The 24,831-nt window shown below is 36.0% G+C and overlaps 1 protein-coding gene across 3 annotated transcripts in view; it reads left to right on the plus strand.

Moving 5' to 3' along the window:
- LOC111516111 (Equilibrative nucleoside transporter 2) overlaps nucleotides 1-24,831 on the plus strand; it is a 62,548-nt gene that overhangs the window by 14,503 nt on the left and 23,214 nt on the right. Inside the window, exon 1 of one of the 3 annotated variants that reach the window (XM_074170141.1) lies at nucleotides 941-964. The exons of the other annotated variants lie outside the window; for them this stretch is intronic. The gene's annotated coding sequence lies outside the window, so the exon portion shown is untranslated. Of the gene's footprint in view, nucleotides 1-940; nucleotides 965-24,831 lie in introns of those variants that run through there. 3 annotated transcript variants of the gene reach the window in all.

Here is a 24,831-nt window from a genome sequence, read left to right on the forward strand (position 1 = left end):
ATTCATTTGTTGGCCCCCTTGATCACCAGACCTGACTCCATTAGATTTTTTCTATGGGGATATTTGAAAAAAAGTGTTTATAGAAATAGACTACGAAATTTGAACGAATTGAAGAAGAGGATAAGACAAAAGTGTGGTGAAATAACACCAAACCAATTGAGGAAGACCCGCCAGAATTTGAGGCGACGTTATCAAAAATGTATGGAGCTTGAAGGAGGACATATTGACGAGTACCATATCTGGAAAACCTGTTCCATTTATAATTGAATTTATTTCTGTTGTTGGTAATTTTTCTGAAATTAAAAACACGTTTTCAACTTTTGATTTGTTCATTTCAATTAAACTAGAGACGACTCCATGAAACGATAACAACCTATGTAACTTTGTAGCTGAGTATGCGAAGTATTATTTCAAACAAGATTATTTTTGGCTGGGACTTAATCAAATAGGTGAATGAATGTCATTACGATGTCATCGATGACATCAGTAGGTCAAACTTATTCCGTGGCATAAAAGTCGTAATTTATGAATGAATTGTGTGTTTTTTCTTATACTGTTATCCAGCTTGGTACTGAAGAGCCCTAAGGCAACTGTTTTATGGCGAAACATCGATGTCTACCAGTGAGGATGACATGTTCCATGTAATTGAAAATTTTACCTTTCAATTAGTATATTCTGTAGAAATCCTGTGAATGATATCTGATTTAACTCCATAACGAATGTTTGGAATACAAAATGAGTAGAAAAAAGTGTTTTGTCAACTTTGAGAGAGTGTGTAGAACAGTTGATCAAAATTATTCTGAAAACATGATCATTGACTGGACTAATACAATACTAACTGTTTGTCCATTGTGAACGCGACAGACAATAAAGTCCCTTCATATTTAAGTCGTCGGCAACATTTTGACGAATCACTTGAATCAGTGTAACGTGTTACAGTGGGCGCATAGTTAAATGAAATAAGGTACTCGTAAATTATTTCTTAATTTTTTTGTTTTTGTTTCTTTGAGAGAATAATTTTTGGGAAAGAAAAGTTTTGGTTTTCTACTTCTCCAAATGACACGATGACAGTGTTCCATGTGAGTGGAATTCACCTCTTTCATATACTATATTGTGTAGCAATCCTGTGATATATATCTGATTCAATTCCATAACGAATGTTTGGAGTAAGCACTGAATAGAAAAAGTTTTTTTTTTTATAATTCAATGTTCATATGTAGGGCCTTTCATTGAGCGCTTTCCACCTTTAAATTTAAATAAAACAAAGTGTGTGTGTGGGATATCTTCATCGGTAACTTTTTTTAAGGACACATACAATAGGTTTATCGCAAGCAGTCTGTGATTCAGGCATTTTATAATGTGAGAAAAGTTATTTTCAATTTTTTTCTTCAATTTTTGCCAGGTTTCGTCTTTGTATATAATGACAGTATCATCTGCGAAACTTATTATCTCACAATCTCCCTTTGTCAAGAAGAGATTGTTCATATATATTATGAAGAGAATTGGCCCCAACACCGTGCCTTGAGGTACACCACATGTAATAGATTTTTCTTCACTGATGTGGTTTCGTACTTTAACTCGCTGTGTTCTGCACGTCAAGTATATCGTTATATATCGTATATATAAATATATATTCGTTTGAAAGACCTAATGATGAAAATATTTTTCTCTCCACCTCGTAACACGGAGACGAAGCTAACAACGTCACTATGCATTTACAGTTTTGTTTTTGTTCATTTAAATGAGTAATAGTAAGTTAACCTTTATAGTGGAAGGTTAACTTATTATTGAAGTCAGAAAATTTGTTATTCATTATTAAAACAACATTAAAAATAAAAACAACAATAAAAATTAATTGGCGCTCGGGGGCGACTTCATTGATTCCAGTGGCGCATTTGCTTTTTCAGCTGCAGGAAAACCCGGAAAAACCTGCAGCACCACATCATTTGAAGATCTTGATCTAACAAGGTCCTCTCTCTTATAAAACAAAATGTAGGGTGTCTCCAGAGACTCCAATAGATTCAATGCATCGCCAGAACACTTCGTGACACGACTATAGTCAAACTTAAACCACTCCGTTTCATCTTTGACCAAGGCGTAATAATGACTAAATTCAACGCTAGGACCACAGTGAATGACTGCATGAATATTATAATAGTGGTCTGCTAGATTGAAGTGTTCATCTATTTCGAACCTTCCAAAGAGTTTCTTGCTTCCGTCAGAGGTTGAGTCTTGTTTGAAGATCAGTGTTATTATTAGATTGACTGGTGCCTCAGATATACTTGTTTCCTTAAAACAGTCAGTTAGTTTGGCGCATATTTGACAATACCGTCGATCATCACCTGTTAAAAATTCCATTTTCAGATGATTTAACAATAAGCTTTGCACGGACTGGTTATTAGTCACATTAGGAAAAGCTAGGTGAAGTTCCAGAAATTCGCTACCTCTTGAAAATTTACTACAAAGTAAACAAGTGAGGATTTTTCCAGCAAAAGATTTACAAACACAAAACGAGATGGACTGTACGGAATCATTAAATCCAGAGCGGTCAGGAGTATTGATTTTGCTATTGTTTTGCTCACAAAGAGTATTCAACAAGAACCCCAAGAATTCGGAACAATTTTCTTGTCGTCCTAACGAGTATTTAGTGGACTTCAAAGACTCCAGAAAATCAGTTGGAGGGAAAGATGATACCTTCTTACGAAACTGAAGCTGCATGAACAGGTGTATGAGTTTAATGAATTAGTAGGAAACATTCCAGTTCTTGTTCATCATTAAAACCTCTACTGATTCGTAAGGAAGCACACGTTTCACAGAATCTCCATAAGAACCATTTCTCAAGCTGCGATCGATCCTTCCAAGTGAAGAAGGGTTTCGTAGAGGGATCGATTCGGCTCTTGCTTCATGAAGCTCTTCCACTGAAAGGGAACCAGTTCTACGAGGACTGCAACTTATATTTGGGGGGCAAGAATGACCTGAGTCCACTGACCGCACTGACCGCAGGTGGATCAATCACTTGTGAATTAACCTTGATAGGAGAATGATGAATGTTCACATATCTCGGCTTGTTTCGAAGAGGTTTCAGTTCCGTACTGAAATTAGGGCAATGCATGGTCTCATCAAAATTATGTGAAGGAGGAATAGTTCCCAAGGCCGAAGCAGCATTGCCACGTTAAATAGCAATACTAATTCTTTCTATTAAAAAAAGAGGTAGAACGGTGATCTTTCGTTGCCATAGGTCGTTTCACCGCAATTATTCACATGGCTAGCCATGGAAATTTTTACATTGATAGACTCATTGCTGGAAACGAACTGATGTGATTGAAAATGATTCTAATGATGATGAAAATCCTTTTTTTTATGAAATGAACCGCATTTTATTGAAATTGTACAAACAACTGATAATAGTAGAAGCAGAAAAATAATTCCAAAAGGAAATTCGTTGCTAGGAATATTTTTTCTGTCAATTAATTGAATACACCCCCGACTACCCTTGATTCAATTTTCATTAGAAAAAATCATAACTCCTTGCAGAAACACATTGCTGGGATTTTTTTTCATGAAACCATCGAATTTGGCATGCTTATCAACCCCAGAAGGGTCGCTGATTTTGTCTCACGAAAATACACCCTCTTCTACCCTCAATTCAATTTTCATTAGAAAAAATCATAACTCCTTGCTGCAGAAACACATTGCTGGGAATATTTTTTCATGAAACCATCAAATTTGGCATGCTTATTAACCCCAGAAGGGTCGCTGATTTAGTCTCGCGAAAGAACAACCCCAACTACCCTTAATTCACTTTTCATTAAAAAAAATCATAAGTCCTTGCAAAAACACATTGCTGGAAATATTTTTCCATGAAACCATCGAATTTGGTATGCTTATTAACCCCAGAGGGGTCACTGATTTTGTCTCACGAAAATACACCCCCTTCTACCCTTAATTCAATTTTCATTAGAAAAAATCATAACTCCTTGCTGCAGAAACACATTGCTGGGAATATTTTTTCATGAAACCATCAAATTTGGCATGCTTATTAACCCCAGAAGGGTCGCTGATTTAGTCTCGCGAAAGAACACCCCCCAACTACCCTTAATTCACTTTTCATTAAAAAAAATCATAACTCCTTGCAGAAACTCATTGCTGGGAAATTTTTCCATGAAACCATCCAATTTGGCATGCTCATTAACCCCAGAAGGGTCGCTGATTTTGTCTCACGAAAATACACCCCCTTCTACCCTCAATTCAATTTTCATTAGAAAAAATCATAACTCCTTGCAGAAACACATTGCTGGAAATATTTTTTCATGAAACCATCCAACTTGGCATGCTTATTAATCCCAGCAGGGTCGCTGATTTTGTCTCACGAAAATACACCCCCTTCTACCCTCAATTCAATTTTCATTAGAAAAAATCATAACTCCTTGCAGAAACACATTGCTGGGAATATTTTTTCATGAAACCATCCAACTTGGCATGCTTATTAACCCCAGAAGGGTCGCTGATTTTGTCTCACGAAAATACACCCCCTTCTACCCTCAATTCAATTATCATTAGAAAAAATCATAACTCTTTGCAGAAACACATTGCTGGGAATATTTTTTCATGAAACCATTCAATTTGGCATGCTTATCAACCCCAGGAGGGTCGCTGATTTTGTCTCACGAAAATACACCCCCTTCTACCCTCAATTCAATTTTCATTAGAAAAAATCATAACTCCTTGCAGAAACTCATTGCTGGGAATTTTTTTTCATGAAACCATCGAATTTGGCATGCTTATTAACCCCAGAAGGGTCGCTGATGTCTCACGAAAATACACCCCCTTCTACCCTCAATTCAATTTTCATTAGAAAAAATCATAACTCCTTGCAGAAACACATTGCTGGGAATTTTTTTCATGAAACCATCGAATTTGGCATGCTTATCAACCCCAGAAGGGTCGCTGATTTTGTCTCACGAAAATACACCCCCTTCTACCCTCAATTCAATTTTCATTAGAAAAAATCATAACTCCTTGCAGAAACTCATTGCTGGGAATTTTTTTTCATGAAACCATCGAATTTGGCATGCTTATCAACCCCAGAAGGGTCGCTGATTTTGTCTCACGAAAATACACCCCCTTCTACCCTCAATTCAATTTTCATTAGAAAAAATCATAACTCCTTGCAGAAACTCATTGCTGGGAATTTTTTTTCATGAAACCATCGAATTTGGCATGCTTATCAACCCCAGAAGGGTCGCTGATTTTGTCTCACGAAAATACACCCCCTTCTACCCTCAATTCAATTTTCATTAGAAAAAATCATAACTCCTTGCAGAAACACATTGCTGGGAATATTTTTTTATGTTGCCGATTTGTCTCTGTTTTATAGATATTTTCATGGGCGATGCTCTCGTGAAATATCAACAACCGTTCCTCCTTCAGCAGTCTCTTCGAGATTGACCCATCCAATTCAGTCTTCACACCCCTTTGTGGTCACCTTGGAGACCTGCAGAACATCTCTCTTCAAAGACTCGTTCATCCAACGAACAGCGAGGCTTTGGAACTCATTGTCTAGGGAGGTGTTTCCCTAGGCATACAACCTCCGGAAATTTAAGAACACCAATTCCACAATTACAAAAAGAACTATGTAGAAGGAGTAATACATTCAGCACTAAATATGAACACGTACAATATACATATATACACAAATAGGTTTACTCAATCATCTGAATTTTGTTAACCTCAAGGATAATAATCATGAAGTCGCAGTTAAACCATCCAATTGAGTTTTTGTTTTTCGCATTACGATATTTTAATGGTGAATTTTTCTCAATGTGGGGTAGAAGGGGGTGTATTTTCGTGAGACAAAATCAGTGACCCCTCTGGGGTTAATAAGCATGCCAAATTCACAGCAATGTATTTCTGCAAGGAGTGATGATTTTTTTATTGAAAATTGAATTAAGGGTAGAAGGGGGTGTATTTTCGTGAGACAAAATCAGCGGCCCTTCTAAAGTTAACAAGCTTGCTAAATTCGATGTTTTCTTGAAAAAATACTCCCAGCAATGTGTTTTTGCAAGGACTTATGCTTTTTTAATAAAAATTGAATTAAGGGTAGTCAGGGGTGTTCTTTCGCGAGACTAAATCAGCGGCCCTTCTAGAGTTAACAAGCTCGCTGAATTTGATGGTTTCTTGAAAAAATATTCCCAGCAATGTGTTTCTGCAAGGAGTTATGATTTTTTCTAATGAAAATTGAATTAAGGGTAGAAGGGGGTGTATTTTCGTGAGACAAAATCAGCGACCCTTCTGGGGTTAAGAAGCTTACAAAATTAGATGGTTTCATGAAAAAATACTCCCAGCAATGTGTTTTTGCAAGGACTTATGCTTTTTTTTATGAAAATTGAATTAAGGGTGGTTGGGGGTGTTCTTTCGCAAGACTAAATCAGCGGCCCTTCTGGGGTTAATAAGCATGCCAAATTCGATGGTTTCGTGAAAAAATATTCCCAGCAATGTGTTTCTGCAAGGACTTATGATTTTTTTTAATGAAATGTGAATTAAGGGTAGTTGGGGGTGTTCTTTCGCGAGACCAAATCAGCGACCCTTCTGGGGTTAACAAGCTTGCCAAATTCGATGGTTTCATGAAAAAATACTCCCAGCAATGTGTTTTTGCAAGGACTTATGATTTTTTTCAATGAAAATTGAAGTAAGGGTAGTCGGGGTTGTTCTTTCGCGAGACCAAATCAGCGGCACTTCTGGGGTTAACAAGCTTGCTGAATTCGATGGTTTCATGAAAAAATATTCCCAGCAATGTGTTTCTGCAAGGACTTATGATTTTTTTAATGAAAATTGAATTGAGGGTAGAAGGGGGTGTATTTTCGTGAGACAAAATCAGCGACCCTTCTGGGGTTAATAAGCATGCCAAATTGGATGGTTTCATGGAAAAATATTCCCAGCAATGTATTTCTGCAATTTTTTTAATGAAAATTGAATTGAGGGTAGAAGGGGGTGTATTTTCGTGAGACGAAATCAGCGACCCTTCTGGGGTGAACAAGCTTGCTAAATTCGATGGTTTCTTGAAAAAATACTCCCAGCAATGTGTTTTTGCGAGGACTCATGCTTTTTCTTTAATGAAAATTGAATTAAGGGTAGTCGGGGGTGTTCTTTCGCGAGACTAAATCAGCGGCCCTTCTGGGGTTAACAAGCTTGCGAAATTCGATGGTTTCATGAAAAAATACTATCAGCAATGTGTTTTTGCAAGGACTTGTGATTTTTTTTAATGAAAAGTGAATTAAGGGTAGTTGTGGGTGTATTCAATTAATTGACAGAAAAAATATTCCTAGCAACGAATTTCTATCTGGAATTATTTTTCTGCTTCTGTTATTATCAGTTGTTTGTAAAATTTCAATAAAATGCGGTTCATTTAATAAAAAAAGGACTTTCATCATCATTTGAATCATTTCCAATCACACCAGTTCGCTTCCAGCAATGAGTCTATCAATGTAAAAATTTCCATGGCCAGCCATGTGAGTAATTGCGGTGAAACGACCTATGACGGAATAGCGCGCTCGCCTCTCATTCACCAAACACATGGATGAAAACGCATGGCCACCTTCACACTGGTTTCTCCTTCTGAGTTAATGAACGAATGACAGAGACTTCGGGCCATAAACACCAAAAGTTTCAACCCCTACTGGATGGAACAGATAGTTGTTTTCAAGATTTTGGTATTTTTTTCTTTTCAATTTCTCGCCAGACAATGAATGCTGCAGTTCCAGCAGACTTCGAACTTCCGACTAGATGGGAAGCCGCGACCGTGTCAACGCAAGTGAACTCCCATACCACAGGTTTACCGTATTTCCATGGTATGAGAGATATACCATCTGGTCGTTTACCATCATCTCGACTGGTACCTAAGGGTTCCAGAATTGCAGGAACATTCGCTGACAACATAGCTCGTTTCAATATGTCGTTCACTTGGTGATGTCGAGATGTACGCCCTGCACTTCTCCAGCAACTCAAACCATGTGTACCTTTCTCATCAACTATTCAATCACAAACACAAGTATGAGGCACACAAATAGATGAACCCATCCTAAGTCCTATTGCTATTCTGAAAGATCCATCGTCTAATAGTGTTCCAAGAGATGCAACAGGTAAAGCATTCAGCCAAGCACCGGATTCCTTATCGTATACACTTGTAGATTTCAGAAGTTTATCAGTTATAATGTTCAGAGGAGGTCGGTCCTATGCACTTTGTATTTTCTTTTTATCTGTAGGAGGAGCAATATTAGTTGCGGCATGCCAAAGTGATTCACCATCAGCATAAAAAACGTCTTTGATATTGATAAATATGGAAGGATGGAATCAATGAGATCGAAAACAACACTATTGACTAATGACAGAAAAGCTGGTAAAGCTACGGAAGAAGCCGAACGTGCTCTAGTCCGCCAAGGTTTACAGGAAGCGTTGCTTGGAGCCATTGAAATGATTGTTTGTAACATATTCCGTCGTGTTGCGGAGTAAATTATCGATTTCGTCAAGCTCTAACTGACTTGATCAAGTGGGGGACATCTAAGGGCGTACATGAGTTTTGGAATCGCCAAACAAATTTTCAAAAGGAAAAATGCAACGTGTTTTGGAAGTTCATTCAGTCTGGTGGTCAGCAATTTGAGTGATTCCCGTTTTTCTCGAAGATGTTCTGAAAGTGAATCTTTAGAGGGAGGAGCACCCAGAAGACTCCATTTAGACTTTTTCAAAATTCTTATGCCAGGAGCCAATTTCAAAATGGATTCGGAAATATTATTCAGAATCATTTTATTCATCACAAAAGAATACACATTGTGTGGTGAAAACTACAGAATATGTAACTTATCGGACTAGTCAAAAAAAAATATTTGTATATAAAGTAGATTGACTAAAATTCATAAAATATAGACAATACAATATCTAGTGTTATATATATATATATATATATATATATATATATATATATATATATATATATATATATATATATATATATATATATATATACATATATACAGGGTGTCCCTGGACTTCCTCTTTTCCTTTCGGGAATGTATAGATGGGGTCAAAATATCACCAGTACTTCATATAACTTTTTTTCCTAAAATCCTTCGTTACCAAGTAACGGGCCCTCGAAGTTACAAAATGAAAAATGTTTTTCTTTGATAACTTTTCAAGTGAATATTCAAAATCATCCAAATTTTGGTAATTGACTAAACAAATGAATTCCTTCGATGAGCTTTCATGCAGGAGTCAGTTGTTTTGCCACAAAGTCAGGAACGGACTACCCCCGATGGTCCACACCCCAAAACTTTGAAATGACAGATATTTTTCAATATTTTTCAACAAATTAAGGTTACTTGGACAATTTTATGAATAAAAGTACTCGTGTGGAAAGTCGATCGGAGCAACGAGTCTTGATAAAAATGTAGTTTCACTCGACGACATCAAACCCGCTCGTCCACCATTATTTGAAATGAATAATTATCAAAGCAGAAATAATAATGATAACGTTAATTCAACAACATTTATCCTGAGATGTCTACCATTATTCGAAAATATTAGTTTTTAAGGAAAATGGAAATGATAGGTAAAATGTTCATAACGAATTTTTATAATGCAAACACGTTTAACTAACGAAACTCAAGAGCCTCAAGAGCAAACAGAAATGAAAAATCCGCTACAGAAACTGCTCGATATGACCACCTTCTCTCTCTATACATTTTCTTAGTCTGCGAAGACACCCTCTCTGTACTTGAAATAGCATTCCAGGGTCGTTTCGTATGGCTTCACAATGTAATGTTATTCTATTCAACAATGCATCTCTTGTGTGAATAGGTGTAGCGTAAACAAGGCTTTTTAGATGCCCCCACAGAAAGAAATCCAATGGATTTAAATCCGGAGACCGCGATGGCCATGAATATGGCCCACCTCTACCAATCCATCTATTGTGGAAAATATGGTTCAGATGGTCACGCACAATCAAACTAAAATGAGAAGGAGCGCCATCATGCATAAACCACATATCTCTTCGGGTTTGCAATGGAACATGTTCCAAAAGTCCATTCAAATCGTTCTGAATGAACTCCAAATAACGTTCTCCATTCAATCGGTCCTGTAGAACGAATGGTCCTATAAGATGGTTTCCTATGATACCAGCCCAAACATTCACGTTGAATTTCCGTTGGTGTTTGGTTTGCAATATCCCATGGGGATTTTCTTCGGCCCATATATGGAGATTATGAGAGTTGATAACTCCATCTCTACTGAAACCTGCTTCATCAGTGAATAAAACTCGATTAATAAAAGTCATATCCTCTCTTTGCCTATCCATGAACCAATTGGCATATTCCAGTCGTGCTGGAAAATCTTGAGGTGTCATGGCATGTACTTTCTGGATGTGAAATGGGTGGAGCAGTTGTTCCCTAATTATTCTATGAATAGTGGACTTGGATGTATGGAACTGTTCTGATAGATTTCTGATGCTCATTGAAGGATCATCAGCGACGGCTTCCAAAATATTTTCCTCCAATACAACGGTACGTACAGTTTTAGGAGCGCCCTCACCACCTCGTTTTGGCAAAACTGTACCTACAATAATATCGAAATAAAACAACGTGCTCAAATTAATTATCAATAATTACATACCTGTCTCCCTCAAGCTGCGATCGACACGCTCGAATGTTTCTCTTGACGGTACCGTTCGATTGGGAAAATGCTCGGAATACAGACGACGAGCTTCTGCAGCATTACAAAATGCTCGTCCATAAAATACATGCATATCTGCATATTCATTGAATGTAAACTGTTCGGCCATATCAAAAAAATTCAAAATATCCTATAGAATATTGACAATACAATGATAGTCATATGACAACGCACCACTCAACAAAACAAAATCGCATTCCAGTTTCTCATTTTTTATCAAAACTTTCTAAAAGGTTTTTTTGTCAACATCTGTGAAAGAAATGGAACATAATTATTCCCTGGATATTTTTCACCTGATCATGTGCAGCCGTTTTTGTAGTTCATTCGTTTGCTTTTTATTAGTATAGTAAATATTTTTTCCGATGTGCGTTTTTTCAGCTAAATTTAGATTCGTGTTAAAGAATTTCTCCCATAAAATTATAATTATCAGTGAAACTCCTCAACAGTTTAGCTGTGAAGAAGAATTTGAAACATTCGAATGTTGAGTTTCATGAGATTCAGATAACTGATCAACACAAAACGTGATTATTCCACACGTATTATGTACATACAAAATATGGAATGAATTCGATATTTCATAGCAGCGTAGCTTGTTACTTTAAAAACACCACGAATCTACAGAACTTGATATTTCTTTTGAAAAAATATCTGCTATCACAATTGTGAGTTAAACTTCCATATAGGTACTGTACTTTTTGTTTACGACTTCATTTTAGCATATTTTGTATTATTCCTGTTATAAATGTTGTTGAATTAACGTTATCATTATTATTTCTGCTTTGATAATTATTCATTTCAAATAATGGTGGACGAGCGGGTTTGATGTCGTCGAGTAGAACTACATTTTTATCAAGACTCGTTGCTCCGATCGACTTTCCACACGAGTACTTTTATTCATAAAATTGTCCAAGTAACCTTATTTTGTTGAAAAATATTGAAAAATATCTGTCATTTCAAAGTTTTGGGGTGTGGACCATCGGGGTAGTCCGTTCCTGACTTTGTAGCAAAACAACTGACTCCTGCATGAAAGCTCATCGACGGAATTCATTTGTTTAATCAATTACCAAAATTTGGATGATTTTGAATATTCACTTGAAAAGTTATCAAAGAAAAACATTTTTCATTTTGTAACTTCGAGGGCCCGTAACTTGGTTACGAAGACTTTTAGGAAAAAAAGTTATATGAAGTACTGGTGATATTTTGACCCCATCTATACATTCCCGAGAGGAAAAGAGGAAGTCCAGGGACACCCTGTATATATATATATATATATATATATATATATATATATATATATATATATATATATATATATATATATATATATATATTTAAAATAAAAAATAGGGATAGACAAATGGATTATAAAGTAGGAATATGGTACAACTGCAGCAACGGGACACTATTAATGATATAAATATATAAAAAGAGTATCATAAGAATGTACAATTATAACAATTACACAACGAATTCAGTTGAGGTTTGTACAATTATAATTTTAAAATATAATCAGGAGCCCAGAAACTCTTCTACGCTATAGACAGCCTTATCGCTGAGATATGTTGATATTCTAGTCCTAATTGCTGACTTGCTACCGCTCATATCTATTAGATTTTTCATCTTATTGAAACATTTTACACCAACATATTTTGGGGAATTTTGACCAATGAGAAGTCTGGAAAAGGGCAGATGAATATTTTCCTTATTCCTTGTATCATGTGCATGTATTTGATCATTTTTCAGAAACGTATTTTCATTGTGCTTTATAAACAATATCAAGTTCAAGATGTAGAGACAAGGTAACGTTAGTATTTTAGAATTTCGGAATAGTGGCTTACAACATTCTGAAGGGTGAGTTTTATTCATAGCTCTGATGATTTTTTTCTGAGAACGAAAAGCCCCTAGTATGCGAGTTGAGGATCCCCAAAATATTATTGCATATTGCATAGCTGACTGTGCCAGTCCGAAATAAAGAATTCTCAGTACATCAGCTGATACTGTATCCCTCAGATTCCTAATAATGTATGTGATTGTGCTGAGTTTTGAACATAAAGTGGTGATATAGTTTTCCCATGAAAGTTTCCTATCAAGCACAACACCTAAGAACTTCAAACTCCCTTTGCTTTCTATCGATTTTCCATTGACTGTTAAGTAGAGATCATTATCAGGATTCATATTTTTTGGTAAGAATCGAATATGATAGGTCTTAGCGGTGTTTAGTGCTAGTCCATTTTTACTACAATAGTCACTGATTTCCTGTGATGCCTTATTACCATTCTTTACTAGTTGTTCATTATTTGTTCTGGACATTAAAATATTCATATCATCTGCATAGAGAATGATTTGATCTGCAGCAACACAGGTGTTCTTTATGTCGCTCGTGAATATTATAAAGAAAAGAGGTCCCAGAATGGAGCCTTGAGGTACATCTTTATGATAACTTTCTCTTGTCTTTGATTTTATGGAATCTAGTACAACAGTTTGTTTTCGATTGTCCAAGTAGGAAGTTGCCCAGTTTAGAGCAACACCACGAACTCCTATAGCTTCTAGTTTGAGTCTTAATAAGTTATGGTCTATAGTATCAAATGCCCGGCTTAGATCGTAGAATGGGCCAACGACATTTTTTCTTTCATTTAATGCTCTATATATGAATTCCAAACAGTCATAAATTGCAGTATTAGTTGAATTATTTTTTCGAAATCAGTTCTGAATGGATGGCATTAGTTGGAAGTTCTCCAAATAAGCTGTCAATCGTGTGGAGTATGATGTCTCGAAAACTTTTGCAATTTGATTTTGTATGCAGATAGATCTATAATTTTTCATTTCGTTTATAGAACCTTTGTTCTCATAAACTGGAATGCATTTAGACTCTTTGATGGTAGGAGATATTCCAGACGTGAATGTATCATTTATTAGTTCACCTAATGGCTGGGCAATAATTTTACTAGCAGCCTTCAGGACCTTACCATTTATGCCATCCATTCCTGCTGCAGGTTTAGATGTTGTTTTTGAGATGATTTCCTGAACTTCTTCAGGTGTTACAGGAGTTAGGAAAAAACTTTTATGAAATTTATCGAAATGTTGATCAAGATTTGGTTTAGGACAATTTTGAAAGTAATCTATAAAATAATCATTGATATAGTTGCTTTTTTCCAGTGGATCTGTTACACAACACAACAAAGTTTTTGTTTCGGGGTTGAAATTAGATGATTTTAATGTATTTCCACGTGTTAAAACCGAAAGTGGCCATAAAAATTATATATTAGCTCTTGTTTTCAAGATATAGTATCATTATATTATATATATGTATATTGAGTTTTCAACAAATGAAATATTTCATCACCAACAGTTGGTACACATGTTTGTTTACATAACACCCCTCTCATCAGCTGTTCTTAAGTAGTAAACATAACCTATGTGAGTTTGTCAATTGTACGCACGTGGTTGCTATTGAAATTATCGTGTGAAGTTGATTTTTAAATTAATTTAAGTGCTGATCTGAAATGCCTCGAAAGTGTGTGAATTCTGTCGATAGCTTTTGCTATATATGTGGTGAAATAACATTTAAGGCTCAGAAACGTAAAATGACACCTATCGTTAAGACAGCCTATGAACATTATTTTGGTGTGAAAGTTAGGGACCAAGATAAATCATGGGCTCCTCATATATGTTGTAATTCTTGTTCCGTCATATTGCGAGAGTGTCTGAAAAATAAAAACCGGGCAATGGCTTTTGCAGTACCTATGGTTTGGCGTGAGCCTACCAATCATACAGACGACTGTTATTTCTGCTTAACTCCTCCCATTAAGCAAGGTTTATCTATGAAGAAAAGAGGAACGGTTAAATACCCTAATCTCCCATCTGCTCTTCGGCCTGTACCACACTCAGACAATTTGCCAGTCCCTTCTCCACCCCAAAACTATGAAATTTTAGAGGAAGGTGATGAAGACTGTTTAGAAGGAGCAACCCATCCTTCTACATCCTATGACCCTGATTTTGAGGTAAGCGATAGGTCTAGTGATCCGCACAGAATTAGTCAAGCAGAGTTGAGTGACCTTATAAGAGATCTTCGCTTGTCTATCTCAGTACAGACAGCGTCAAAAAGATTTGCTTCCTTTTTTTGAAAAAAAAGAAAACCTCGTAGTTTGTTCTGATGTTATTGTTTTGATGGACTGCTTGAATTTGGATCACACTCCATCTGAATGGAGACTGTTTATAGTCTCTTCAAAACTAAGCTTAAAAGCTGTACTTCTGCATAATGGAAATCAGCTACCCTCTATTCCTATAGGTCATGCAGTTCACATGAAGGAAACGTATATAAATATGAAAACACTTCTCCAATCAATCAAATATGAACAACACAAGTGGCACATCTGTGGTGATCTGAAAGTCATTGCTATACTCCTAGGAATGCAATTAGGGTTCACCAAGTACTGTTGTTTTTTGTGTCTGTGGGACAGTCGGGATAGAAAATCTCACTATAAAAAAATGAACTGGCCTACACGAGACCTAAACCCTAATGAGAAAAATGTAGTTTACGAGCCTCTTGTAGATCCTAAGGATGTTCTCCTTTCCCCATTACATATTAAGTTGGGACTAATGAAAAACTTTGTGAAGGCCATGGACCAGGAAGGACAAGCTTTTAAGTACTTGAGAGCAAAGTTTCCCAGGTTGAGTGATGCTAAAGTCAAGGAAGGCATCTTTATTGGGCCTCAAATTAAGGAGGTTGTACATGGGTTTTTAGGTAACAAAAGAGATGATAACTTCACAGCATTGGTTAAAGAGCTTCTTCAAGCTTACCACCAACTTGGATGCAACATGTCCTTAAAAATTCATTTTCTTCACTCTCATCTTAATTTCTTCCCACAAAACTGTGGAGCTGTGAGTGACTAACATGGAGAAAGATTCCATCAAGACATTGCCTTAATGGAACAGAGATATCAGGGCCGTTGGAATGAAGCAATGCTTGCAGACTACTGCTGGTCTGTGTGTAGGGATGCTCCAGAAGTGTTTTATAAAAGACAAGCTAAACGACAGCGATCTTACAATGAATCGGATGGACTTAATTGAAATTTGGTGGTACAAACTTCTTTTATTTGTCAAAACACTAAGAATAATGTTTTTTTTATGAATTTTGTACTTAAAATATTCTAAAAGAAACATAACAATATTGTTTTATGTACTTTCACTTTTCACGTATAGTATAACTACTCTTTAAGATTGAGTACTGTGTATCTCAAAAACCAGAGCTAATAAAAATTTTTCATTGTTATTTTCGTTTTTATCACCCCAAAATTAGTAGAAATTGACTAATTTAGTGTAGGAAACATTCAAAAAATATTTTTTTGTTGTGTTGTGTTATCAGTTCACCATTGTCGTTTTTTACACTTATAGAAGGGTTCACCTTATTATTCTTATTCTGTTGTTTGATTTAAGTAATCGTACATCGTGTTTATGTTTCTGAAATTGTTTCACATGGCGGGTGTATGCTTTTTTACATGTTCTATATCTTTCGATATCTTCGGGACAGTTTGAGCTCTTTTTTTGCCTTTCCATTTCACACAGTTGGTCATGCATTACTTTAATTTCTGGGGTGTACCACCGTTTTTTGGTTGGTTTTGTTTTTGTTTTTCTGATTGGAAATGCGCAATTGTAATGATATAAAAATTTATCATAAAATGAAGAGAATCTTTCGTCAAAGGTATTTGCTGTATAAACTTCAGCCCAACTTTGACGAGATATATAAATTAAGAAAGTTTCAATATTTGATTCACTGTAAGACCTATTATATTTGTATTCAGTATTTCGGATCTCAGAATTTATTACGTAGAAAGTACATATTTGATAAGTATGGTCAGGGGATATGTACATCAACATTTTTGACCTCAATGTTCGAAAAAATATTGTCTATACATGTATTGCTTCTACTAGTGATTCTCGTAGGCTCCTGAATATGATGTCTTATGTTAAACTCCCCTAATAGGTTTATTAACAAGTGACTTTTTGCATTATCAACAAGAAAATTCAAGTTTACATCTCCACAAATAACATAGTAATCATCCTTCTTATAGATATCATGAAGTAGCAATTCTAATTTGTCCCGAAAAATGTTCAAGTTACTGTCAGGAGTCCTATAAACTGAGATTATGTATACTTGCTTTTTTCCTTCAAGTCTCATCCTGGCAATACATACTTCAAAGTATTTTTCAATACTGTAACTTGATTTCAATGCTTCAGCCTCAAGTTCTTCTCTGATAAAAATACATGTCCCTCCTCTTTCATGTTCCTTTCTTGAGAAGCTGGAGATCAGTTTATAGTTTTTTATCACAGTCATTTCAAGTTCTTCTTCTTTCAGCCAGTGTTCATCAAGACAAATGATGTCAATTTTGTGTGTTGTCAACAGTATGTTGATGGAGTCACATTTATTTGATTTTAAATAATCACAACACAAAAAAAATAATTTTTGAATGTTTCCTACACTAAATTAGTCAATTTCTACTAATTTTGGGGTGATAAAAACGAAAATAACAATGAAAAATTTTTATTAGCTCTGGTTTTTGAGATACACAGTACTTAATCTTAAAGAGTAGTTATACTATACGTGAAAAGTGAAGTACATAAAACAATATTGTTATGTTTCTTTTAGAATATTTTAAGTACAAAATTAATAAAAAAAAACATTATTCTTAGTGTTTTGACAAATAAAAGAAGTTTGTACCACCAAATTTCAATTAAGTCCATCCGATTCATTGTAAGATCGCTGTCGTTTAGCTTGTCTTTTATAAAACACTTCTGGAGCATCCCTACACACAGACCAGCAGTAGTCTGCAAGCATTGCTTCATTCCAACGGCCCTGATATCTCTGTTCCATTAAGGCAATGTCTTGATGGAATCTTTCTCCATGTTCGTCACTCACAGCTCCACAGTTTTGTGGGAAGAAATTAAGATGAGAGTGAAGAAAATGAATTTTTAAGGACATGTTGCATCCAAGTTGGTGGTAAGCTTGAAGAAGCTCTTTAACCAATGCTGTGAAGTTATCATCTCTTTTGTTACCTAAAAACCCATGTACAACCCCCTTAAAGGCTTCCCAGGCTCTTTTTTCATTTCCTGTTAAAATCATGTCAAAAGCAGGATCATTTACGATTTCACGGATTTGAGGCCCAATAAAGATGCCTTCCTTGACTTTAGCATCACTCAACCTGGGAAAGTTTGCTCTCAAGTACTTAAAAGCTTGTCCTTCCTGGTCCATGGCCTTCACAAAGTTTTTCATTAGTCCCAACTTAATATGTAATGGGGGAAGGAGAACATCCTTAGGATCTACAAGAGGCTCGTAAACTACATTTTTCTCATTAGGGTTTAGGTCTCGTGTAGGCCAGTTCATTTTTTTATAGTGAGATTTTCTATCCCGACTGTCCCACAGACACAAAAAACAACAGTACTTGGTGAACCCTAATTGCATTCCTAGGAGTATAGCAATGACTTTCAGATCACCACAGATGTGCCACTTGTGTTGTTCATATTTGATTGATTGGAGAAGTGTTTTCATATTTATATACGTTTCCTTCATGTGAACTGCATGACCTATAGGAATAGAGGGTAGCTGATTTCCATTATGCAGAAGTACAGCTTTTATGCTTAGTTTTGAAGAGTCTATAAACAGTCTCCATTCAGATGGAGTGTGATCCAAATTCAAGCAGTCCATCAAACCATTAACATCAGAACAAACTACGAGGTTTTCTTTTTTCTCAAAAAAAGGAAGCAAATCTTTTTGACGCTGTCTGTACTGAGATATTTTCACATCATGTTTTAGAAGATTCCACTGTTGTAGTCTTGACCCTAACAGCTCAGCCTTTTCCTTAGACAAGCGAAGATCTCTTATAAGGTCACTCAACTCTGCTTGACTAATTCTGTGCGGATCACTAGACCTATCGCTTACCTCAAAATCAGGGTCATAGGATGTAGAAGGATGGGTTGCTCCTTCTAAACAGTCTTCACCACCTTCCTCTAAAATTTCATAGTTTTGGGGTGGAGAAGGGACTGGCAAATTGTCTGAGTGTGGTACAGGCCGAAGAGCAGATGGGAGATTAGGGTATTTAACCGTTCCTCTTTTCTTCATAGATAAACCTTGCTTAATGGGAGGAGTTAAGCAGAAATAACAGTCGTCTGTATGATTGGTAGGCTCACGCCAAACCATAGGTACTGCAAAAGCCATTGCCCGGTTTTTATTTTTCAGCCACTCTCGCAATATGACGGAACAAGAATTACAACATATATGAGGAGCCCATGATTTATCTTGGTCCCCAACTTTCACACCAAAATAATGTTCATAGGCTGTCTTAACGATAGGTGTCATTTTAAGTTTCCGAGCCTTAAATGTTATTTCACCACATATATAGCAAAAGCTATCGACAGAATTCACACACTTTCGAGGCATTTCAGATCAGCACTTAAATTAATTTAAAAATCAACTGATAATTTCAATAGCAACCACGTGCGTACAATTGACAAACTCACATAGGTTATGTTTACTACTTAAGAACAGCTGATGAGAGGGTGTTATGTAAACAAACATGTGTACCAACTGTTGGTGATGAAATATTTCATTTGTTGAAAACTCAATATACATATATATAATATAATGATACTATATCTTGAAAACAAGAGCTAATATATAATTTTTATGGTCACTTTCGGTTTTAACACGTGGAAATACATTAAAATCATCTAATTTCAACCCCGAAACAAAAACTTTGTTGTGTTGTGAATCAATGATTTTTTATAAATCCTTTGAAACACTGTTTTCATCGCCAGCGATTGAGCCATCGTCCAAATACCAACAATTAAATTCGGATGATAAGCTTCCAGTGAGTTAGTTGATGGTCAGACAAAAAAGAGCAGGTCCTAAGAGATCGCCTTGTTGAACATCTCTCTCAGACAGAATCAGATATTCACCAAAACTCAAATAGGAAACTGATTTATAACACTGGCTTAAGAAGGGATATAATTCTCCTATACTTTCATTGCTTCATTTTCTTGCGATGTATAGGAATTGTTTCAAGAATTTGTAGATGGTGGTAACTTATATTAGAATTAATTGTTGAAAAACTGATATTCTGGTCGGAATTTCATTAAGACCTGATCTAGGAGTGTTTTTATTTAATCAGCGATTTTTTTATTGTACAGCTCGTTTACTTTCAAGTTCACGCGAAAATTGTAATGAGCAAAGTTGTTCAAAATCAAATTTCCAACAGTTTTAGTCGTTATCAATTTTTTCGTAGAATCGATATTTTTTTATTTATACCCGAGAAAACGAGGGGGTAAAATCTTAAAATTTTATTATCACGTTCAATTTCAATTTTACCAGGAAAATTGCAATGAACAAAGGAAGAATCAATCAAACGACGAAAACTTGGCTGGACCAGCGGCTAAACGTTCCAAACAGGCATACTACATGGATCAATAAGTCCCGAGACTAACCCAGAGATGGCGCTCTCAGTAAACCAGTAACCACGTCTTTCTAGAGTACTAACCTTTGCTTGAAACGTGTCGAAATTTTAAGTCGATCGGACCAGAAACAGCTGAGTTATCGAGGTTAGAGTAAAGTCGTTTTGTAGTTTGTTTAAAAAATGGAAAAAACCGAGTTTCGTGTTCTGATAAAACATTGTTTTTTTAATGGGTAAAAACACCGTGCAAGCGAAAGAATGGATTGAAAAATGTTACCCGGACTCTTGTCCATCAAAAGCAACGATTTGTCGGTGGTTTGCCGAGTTTAAACGTGGTCGTACCGACACAAATGACGCAGAACGCTCGGGTAGACCTGTGGAAGCTGTTACACCGGAAAATGTGAGTGAAGTGACAAAAATTGTAATGAAAGATCGTAAAGTGAAGCTCCGTGAGATTGCTGAGATGACACAGATATCATATGGAAGTGTATTTACTATCCTTCATGAAAAATTGAGCATGAAAAAGGTTTTTTCTAAGTGGGTGCCGCGATTGCTTTCGATGGAACAAAAACAGCAACGAGTCGATGATTCAGAAAGCTGTTTATCGCTATTTACTTGCAACAAAAAAGATTTCTTGCGTCGTTACGTGACCATGGACGAAACATGGATACATCACTACACTCCAGAGTCAAAGCGGCAGTCATCTGAGTGGCGCACAGCTGGCGAAAGCCGTCCGAAACGTCCGAAAACGCAGCAGTCAGCTGGCAAAGTGATGGCGTCAGTTTTTTGGGATGCGCATGGCGTGATTTTCATTGACTACCTCGAAAAAGGTAAATCGATCAACAGTGATTATTATATTGACTTACTGGTACGTTTGAAGGAGGAAATCGCAAAAAAACGACCGCACATGCAGAGAAAAAAAATCCTTTTTCACCAAAACAATGCACCTTGCCACAGGTCGATGAAAACAATGGCAATATTAAACGAATTGGGCTTTGATCTGCTTCCCCACCCCCCATACTCACCAGATTTAGCCCCCAGTGACTACTGGCTCTTTGCTGATCTTAAAAAAATGCTCCAGGGAAAAAGATTTGGCTCAAATGAGGAGGTCATCGCTGAAACTGAAACTTATTTTGAAGCGAAAGATACATTTTTTTATAAACATGGTATTGAAAAATTGGAAAAACGTTGGAACCATTGTATCACCCTAAAAGGAGATTATGTTGATGAATAAAAAAAAAATTTGTAAAAAAAATGTTGTTTTCATTGTTAGTCTCGGGACTTATTGATCCATGTGTTTAATTGAAATTTCCAAAGACTTTCAAAAGAGTACTGAAAATGAAATGAAAGTTTCAATTATGAAAGTGATACTTTCGATTATTTACACCCCTCGTTTCCTTTACCGTAAGCGTGCGTTCTAAAAATTTGCACATTTAAAAATAATCGGCATCATAATTGTTACAAATAACATTATCAACACAACAAATTTTCGTCAAATTTCCAAAGACAATCAACAACAAAAAATAATCACGAAACATCAATAATAAATGCGACAACAGAATTAGGTTCACTCCCACACCTTTTTTGGTATAAGTCGAAAAATAACGATCCTACGAAAAAATTGATAAGGGCCAAAACTGTAGGAAATTTAATTGCATACAACTCTGTTTATTACATTTTTTCTTGTAAAATTGAAAATAAACGTGATAAATGCAATAAATAATTTCTTTATAGATAACATGTCTAAGAACTCAGCTACTACTTCCATAAATACTTTTTACGATAATATTGTCTTATGTGAAAAAGAATTCAGTTTCCAACTTATAGAAGAAGCTACAGTGCTCAAATTCCTTATACGAATAAAAAACAGCTCTGCTGGCTCTGAAAACTTAAGTATAGCTTTCATAAAAATTTGTTGTCCCTACATCTTGCCTTTCTTGGTACATATCTTTAATAGTATAATACTGTCATCTAAATATCCCTCTACTTGGAAATTTGCTATTGTTACCCCTATTCCGAAAAACGAAAATCCCTCACAGTTTTCTGACCTTAGGCCTATAAACATCTTGACGGGCTTATCTAAATTGTTTGAGAAAATTTTAGCCAGTCAACTATCTGAACATCTCAATGAAAATAAAATTTTACCCTCTATTCAGTCGGGGTTCCGAAAGGGACATAGTTGCACGACGGCTCTTCTACAAGTAACTGATGATATTATTGGATCACTTGATAAAAATAATTGTACGGTATTGGTAATGCTTGACTTTAGTAAAGCGTTCGATACGGTTAGGCATGATACCTTACTAAAGATCTTGAAAACAAGTGGAGTCTGTACGGAATCACTGCAGCTTTGTCAATCATATCTCAACAATCGTAGACAAAGCGTCAAATTGGGAAATCAATTATCTGCAGCTAGAAATGTCATCTTGGGAGTACCTCAGGGCTCAGTTCTGGGACCACTTTTTTTCACACTTTATACTAGCCAATTTCATAAACATGTTGAACATTGTAAAATACACATGTATGCTGATGACATACAACTATACCTCCCTCTTGAAGTTGATGACTTGAACAACGCTGCTAGAAAGTTGAACAATGACTATTAGAAACCATATCAAATGTTGCCGAACTGCATTCCCTTGTGCTCAACTCAAAAAAATCAGTAGCACTAGTATTTGGAAGCAATGCTCATGTAGCATCAGTTAAAAATAACTTGAAACTGTATCTGAATAATGAAGTAATTAGATTTGAAAGTAATGCAAAAAATCTTGGTTTAATTTTAGATGAGTCTTTAAGATTTAGAGAACATATCAATCGAAATATTCAGAGAGCCTATGGTGCACAACGATTACTATATCCTCACAAAATGTACCTCAATGTACCTATAAAGAAAATGTTATGCGAGTCTCTAGTTTTAGCACAATTCAATTATTGTTTTCCGGTCTATGGACCTTGTCTTGTCTACGATACCTGGTCCAGAGTACAACGTGTTCAAAACTCTTGTATTCGTTATATGCAGTGCTAGTCAAAAGTCCCCTCCCCCCCTCGTATCTTTGGAACGGGTATACTTATAATAATGAAATTTGGAGGGTGGAAATAAACGGATGTAGGCTTCTTAACTGGTCATAACAGGTGACGCAATAGTCATAAATGACGTCACAAGGCCACTGTGACCAAAAATTTTAAATGGGACCCTATGGCAAGTGACAGCTCGTTTGAAAGGTATTGAAAATACCTATTCAGTCATACCAATTTTGTTTGGGTTTCGGCTGATTTTGATTGATAAATTGAAGAAATACGAAAATTATTGTTTCGCATTTAATTAATAAAGATTCTAAAGTACGCCTCTGGTTCATTGTCAAAAAGGTTGACGTGTTTGAATTATCTACTTGTCAGAAGTGTTTATACCTTGAAAATTTACCTAAGCTATTGTTTAACGAGACGTTTACGTGTTTACATAGGCAAAATGGTACGTACTGTAGCCGACAAAGTAGCAGCTATCTTAATAATTGGTGAATGTAGAAACAATTTCCATGCAGCGGAACGACTGTTTAATGAGAGGTACCCCGATCGCCCTATATCGAGGGTTTATTTGAGGGAGCTTCTTCGGAAGTTTGAAGCATCAGGTAGTGTTCAAGATGCCAAACGATCTGGTCGACCAACAATTAGTGATGACAAAAAAATTGACATACTTGGAGAAATGGTAGTGAACCCTACTTCTTCCACAGCCCAAGTTGCGTCTATCTGTGAAGTCAGTCAAAGGACAGTACATAGGGTGTTGGCTAAAAACAAATTTCATCCATACAAATTAAAAATGGTGCACCAACTTTCAGATGATGACCCCAACCGAAGACTAGAATTCTGTGAAACTATGTCCGATAAAATGAACCAACAACCAGGCTACATACAGACAATTTGTTTTAGTGACGAAAGTACTTTCTTTCTCAATGGAAATGTTAACACTCAAAATGTGAGGTATTGGAGTGACACAAATCCTCACATCTTTCGTGAAAAACATACTCAATTTCCAGAAAAAGTAAATGTTTGGGCAGGTATTTTGGGAAACCACATAGTTGGGCCTCTTTTTCTCAATGCTAACTTAACCGGTGAATTGTACCTGGAGATGTTACAAACTGATATTGAGGCGTTAATTCTTGAAATTCTAGAAGATAATCCAGATGAATTCGACAACTTGGAAATAACGTTTCAACAAGATGGTGCTCCTGCACACTATTACGGTGCAGTAAGACGTTACCTAGATGAAGAATATCGTGGTAGATGGATTGGACGACGAGGTTCGATCGAATGGCCAGCTCGGTCACCGGACCTTACACCATTAGATTTTTTTCTATGGGGGTACTTGAAATCTAAGGTTTGCGCTACAGCACCTGACAGTATTGCCATTCTGAAACAACGAATTGTTGAAGAATGTAGGGCAATTTCCGCTGACACACTGGGACGAGTACGACAAGAGTTTAGCAATAGGATGCATTACTGCCAGGAAGTAGATGGAGCACATTTTGAACACTTATTATAAGAACTGGTTCTTAAATCTTTATTAATTAAATGCGAAACAATAATTTTCGTATTTCTTCAATTTATCAATCAAAATCAGCCGAAACCCAAACAAAATTGGTATGACTGAATAGGTATTTTCAATACCTTTCAA

This window comes from Leptinotarsa decemlineata, unplaced genomic scaffold (genome assembly GCF_025532065.1).
Source record: "Leptinotarsa decemlineata unplaced genomic scaffold, Ldec_3_MD MMD2_P_RNA_scaffold_7, whole genome shotgun sequence".
Lineage (NCBI taxonomy): Eukaryota > Metazoa > Arthropoda > Insecta > Coleoptera > Chrysomelidae > Leptinotarsa > Leptinotarsa decemlineata.